Source organism: Haliotis rufescens, unplaced genomic scaffold, assembly GCF_023055435.1.
Source record: "Haliotis rufescens isolate VD_foot unplaced genomic scaffold, xgHalRufe1.0.p SCAF_7, whole genome shotgun sequence".
Lineage (NCBI taxonomy): Eukaryota > Metazoa > Mollusca > Gastropoda > Lepetellida > Haliotidae > Haliotis > Haliotis rufescens.
The window spans coordinates 6,346,772-6,352,771 of record NW_025964361.1 but is presented as its reverse complement, the minus strand read 5'-3'; positions in this window follow the sequence as shown (position 1 = coordinate 6,352,771).

The window sequence follows — 6,000 nt, the reverse complement described above, 5'->3', positions numbered from 1 at the left end:
CAAACCCAGAAACGTTTTATTTTTCCCAAGACAGCGTGCTTTGACATGAAATACTGGTAGATTTTAACAGCAAGCTTTGATATCATATTTGCAGCATGCTTTTACATGATATAATGCCATATATATACAGCATGGTTTGGCATAAAATATTGCCACATATATACAGCATGCTTTGACATGATACATTGTATATTGCCACATATTTACAGCATAGATGACATGATATTTTCCCTAATATTTACAGCATGCTTTGACATGATACATTGTATATTGCCACATATTTACAGCATAGATGAAATGGCATTTTCCCTAATATTTACAGCATGCTTTGACATGATACATTGTATATTGCCACATATTTACAGCATAGATGAAATGGCATTTTCCCTAATATTTAGAGCATGCTTTGACATGATACATTGTATATTGCCACATATTTACAGCATAGATGAAATGGCATTTTCCCTAATATTTAGAGCATGCTTTGACATGATACATTGTATATTGCCACATATTTACAGCATAGATGACATGGCATTTTCCCTAATATTTACAGCATGGTTTAACATCATATCTTGCCACAGTTATACAGCATTACTTACCATGATACGTGATATATTGCCACAAATTTACAGCGATGTAAACGATGAACGATGTTCAGCGATATTTACGCGAAGTTCTGTCAAATATACAACAAAATAGTTAAGGACCAACCGGCAGGTATTTACTGCGTGCTGTAGGAATGTATATTGTCACAACCTTGTGTTTGCGGAGTATGCAATGTCACAAGTTATCTCACGGGTAAACTTTATACGTGGTTAGCCAAGAAACTTTTTAAACACATCTGACGAAATTACACTAATTGTCACAAAAAATGAACTTCTTTAATATTTTAACTTGCATTTTTTTCTTTTTCTCTCGACCATTTAAATCGGGTACGGAAAAAATATTTCCTTATTCGTTATTGACTCTTTTAATTTGCCGTGATTCGATATTTTTACGAATAAGATGTGATACATTATTTGTCAACAGTCATGTTATCGTGAATTTGCAAATGCATTACACGTTTTCTGTGAAATGTCTTTTTCATTCTCTTGTGAATTGTTATTATTCGTTATCATTTTTTTTATGTCGGAACGGGAAATAACATGTAGTAAATCTGGGGGATAGTCCCCAACAAATATCAAGAAACGCCCAAGATGGTCCGTCTGACAAGTTGTCACAAGTTTATATGTTACAATAATATGAGATGCAGTCCAAGTTTATACATGCAAAAAGAACACTTCTATAAATTTAATGATATGGTTTAGTCACTATCAGATTGATAAGAATTAATTATTCCCTTTCTCTATGAAATATAAAGGCATTCACGCTATCATTATCCGTGATTGTAAAATAGGTGGAAAACTTACCTGTGATCTGTGAAAGGTGGTCTAAATTACCTGTGAACAGTTATTGGGCATAGGTATTACCTGCCCTCTTTAAAATAAATACATCACTGGAGTAAAGGACCGCCTCCGTGGTCTAGTGGTAGAGCGTCCGCCCGGAGAGCGGAAGGTCCGGGGTTCGATCCCCGGCCGCTTCATGCCAAAAGACGTTAAAAGGTGGTACTTGTTGTTACCCTGTATGGCGCTCGGCATTAAGGGGCTAAAACAAGGACTCGGCTCGGAGTCAGTATACTGTGTCTGAGTGGGGTATTCATGTTAAACTGCGGCATAGTATCTCAGTGAGCTAGCACTATAAATCGACATCAGTCCGGACTAGTACAAGCAGCCACACAAACACACACACGTACATGCACGTCGCTATATAAGTGCAATAATCTTGGACGCGACGTTAAACTCACCTCACCTGGCGTAAACATAAGCAAGGGAAGTGCTCTTTTTGACAACAATGTTTATCATGAATTAATAGGTTCGCAATAGACAGTAAATGTGTATACAGATAAATGCCCTATACCTCACAGAAGCTGTACTTGATGATTAACGTTAAAATACCAGTTAAGAGCCGAAGACAACAATCCCACACCACACAACTAAACGTGTACACAATCCACGGGAGATAACTCCAACCTGGCCTGGTTAAACAAACGTCTCACTGTTTGTTTGTTTGTTTGTTGTTTAACACCGCACTCAGCAATATGACGGTGGTGTGGACTGGATCAATTAAGACTGGACTAAACAATCCATTGATTGACATCATGAGCATCGATCCACGCAATTGGGATACGATGACATGCATCAACCAAGTCAGCGAGCCTGACCACCCGATCCCGTTAGTCGCCTTTTACGACAAGCATAGTCGCCTTTTACGGCATGCATTGGTCGCTGAAGACATATTCTAACCCGGATCTTCGCGGGTAAGCGTCTCACTGACGTAGCGGGCGTACATAGCGAGTTTAGGGACAAAGCCCCACCTTTTTACAGTGATAGAACGAAGACAGACACTACTCGTATATCTTGACCTGACAATGCTTTCGGAAGTTGGGAGTACTAAATATGAATAAGATATATGGATGAATAACTTCTTTATAACAATAGTGAGTGAGTGAGTATGGTTTTACGCCGCTTTTAGCAATATTCAAGGAATATCACGGCGGGGGACACCAGAAATGGGCTTCACACATTGTACCCATGTCGGGAATCGAACCCGGGTCTTCGGCAGGACGAGCGAACGCTTTAACCACTAGGCTACCCGACCGCCCCCTTTATAACAATAGGAAGCGACGTTTCGGTGTAGGTTCCAACACCGTTATGAAGCAAGTGATGTACAGAGTATGGTTGGCAAGCGTATATACAGGTATGAGACAGTGTTTATGCAGTTGAGTAGATTGGTACGTAGTTACACTGGAGTGGAGAAGCCTGCTATGTACACAAGAGGGTAAACATCTTAACCGCTGAAGCCAGTAGTATAAACAAAAGGATCTTGGACGAGTTTATGGTACGCAGGGCTTTGTAATAGCCTTGATCACGTTGGTTGATGTTTGGAGTCTTTTGATGTTGATGGCTTCTTGTAAATTTTCTTATTTTGAGCCTTTGAGGTTGGTGGTGAGGGCTTTGACTTTGTCCCACTGGATGCCCTTGGCTATGGGTTGACTTGGTTTGTTACGGATATGGCTAGGACAACCCAAGCCAACCCGTACATCTTATCCGTACCTATTACTGTCGTTACTCATGAATAAGCCAGCTCTCCATGACGAATCGATTTCGAATAAGAGCTAAGAAGTATGTTTGTTGTCGTTCAGATTCATGAGTGCTTAATATAAAACAGAAAAATGGGCCGTCAATTCCACCCAAAATACACTTGAGTAACGAAGATCCAGAATTATTTCTCATTCATCATATTGAGGCGCACGAAAACTTTGTTACTGAAGCGGCCTATAAATCTCCTTGAAATGCTTGCTGTATGGAGTTTGTGGGACACGTTATTACTCTGTTGCCTGCGTTTTATCAATAGAATAATATAATCATGATCAGTGCGAAAATACGTTTTGGTGAGTATTTTGAAACTATGCTCATGTGTATGACACTGTACACATTCCGAGGAAGGAGGATCTTTCAGGTGCGCGTATCAGGAAAAGTTTACATCACGAGAGTCTAATCGTTGAAATGGTTGGTTAAGTCAGAAGGTTTAAGTCGGTGTGCTCAATCTATTATGCCATGACCATAATTCACACAACCTTGACACCTAACACTTATCAAAAACATTGATTCAACCGTTTCAAACAGGTGTTCATGAACTCGATGCCTTGTTTGTTTGTTTGTTGTTTAACGCCGCAGGTGCACGTCCCCGTTTGGCGACTCGGAAATGCATGTCTCCGGACAAGCATACAGAAAACTACGGTTATAACGAACTCGAAGGGACCACTAACTTTAGTTTGTTATAACCGTAGTTCGTTATAAGCATATATACAGCATAACTATAGCAAATAGTCGGGGGGGGGGGGGGGGGGGGGGGGGATCAGTTCGTTATATCCGTCAGTTCGTTATAAGCGTGTTCGTTATAAACGTACTTTACTGTATATGATCTTTATACTCAGACCCGTCAACCTGTAAATGCTGCGGCAGATGCGACTTATCAGCGGAGTCATTTTGGAGCAGACCAGACCAAGTCGTAGATGTTGGTGGGTTAGAATAGTTCATTTACAGAGTTTTATACATGGAATACATGTAATGGGCATTCAGAAGCAGCATTACTCATGTGACAGTTAAGCATGCACCAGAATCATATCGGATCACGTACGACCTAATAACGTGAAGACATAAGCAATCAAATTTTTACTTCCAGTGTCTCTGGCCAATGAGCGCTCAGATAAGTGAGTGAGTGAGTGAGTAAGTATGGTTTTACGCCGCTTTTAGCAATATTCCAGCAATATCACGGCGGGGGACACCAGAAATGGGCTTCACACATTGTACCCATGTCGGGAATCGAACCCGGGTCTTCGGCGTGACGATCGAACGCTTTAACCACTGGGCTACCCGACCGCCCCTCGCTCAGATAACATCCCACAAACGGCAATGTGAAGATAAGCCAACCAAAGATATTACACGAACTTTATTCTCGGACTGTGGCTCATTTGAGTTTCACGAGTAATACACGGCATCAATTCATTGCTGGACTTCGACACCCGTCACCACTACACCACATTCGGCCCTATGTGTTCACGAGCGTTGAGAAGCGTAGTGTATTCAAACACTTGAAGTTTGTTTGTTGTTTAACGCCACACTCAGCAATATTCCTGCCTGGACCAGACAATCCAGTGATTGATATCAGGAGCATCGATCCACGCAATTGGGTAACGATGACAGTCTGACCTACCGATCCCGTTAGTCGCCTCTTACGACAGGCATAGTCACCTTTTACATCAAGAATGGGTTGCTGAAGACCCGTTCTAACAAGGGTTTTCACGGGTTTAACACTTGAAGTTACAATTCAAGATTATTGCACTTATATAGTGATGTGTATGAACGTCAGTGTGGCTGCTTGTACCAGTCCAGACTAATGCCGATTTTATAGTGCTGGCCCAATGAGATACTGTGCTGCAGTTTAACATGAATATTCCACTCGGACACAGTATACTGTCTCCAAACCAGCAAGGTAACAAGAAGTACCATCGTTTAACGTGAACCCTGGACCTTCCTCCCTCTGGGCAGACTCTCTGCCACTAGATCACAGAGGCAATTGAGTGAGAGTGAAAAATAACAGGCCATTCTAGTATTTGTTGTACTCCACAATCTGCAATATTTCAGCTGTATCACGACAGCTGGTACAGTAATAAAGTTTGGGCCAGACAAACCAGTGGTTAATAGTGTGAGCAACACTTCATGGATGGGGGTACAACACCAGTCCCGACCATCTGATCCACTTAATAGCCTCGTATGGCAAGCGTAGGGGGCTATTTCTAACCTGGTACCGGAATAAGAGTGGGTTCGAGAAGGATTGTTTCCCAGGGCTTTAAACGGTATTCCAGTTACATCTCGGCATGTCAGTTTGATGTGGGAGGAAGACCCCAAGTGATGGTTGTTGACCTAATAATCATAAGGGCAACTCTGGGATTGGGACTCACGATAATTGGACCATGTCACTTTAGAGTGGAGTTGAAATGGGGTTTTAACGCCGTGTTCAAGATTATTGCACTTATATAGCCACCCTGAGACACAGTATACTGTCCTAGCTGAACCAGTCCTTGATTTATCATGTTTATCCCCTTAGTGCCAAGTGCCAGGCAAGGTAACATAAAGTTCCATCTTTTAACGTATGGCACAGCCAAGGATCTATTCCCCGACCTTCCCTGTCCATGAAGACCCTCCATTCACAAGCCCACTCAGGTGGGCTGGTACTTTAGGAGTACAATAAAGGGGTACTAAGGAATAATGCAAGCATAACTGAATAGTTCAAGGTGTTTAATATCATTGATGAAAATAAAAACATCATAACAATTTCATTTCATTGGCATATTTACAAATACATAATATGTGATCAAATAACATTCATATCACA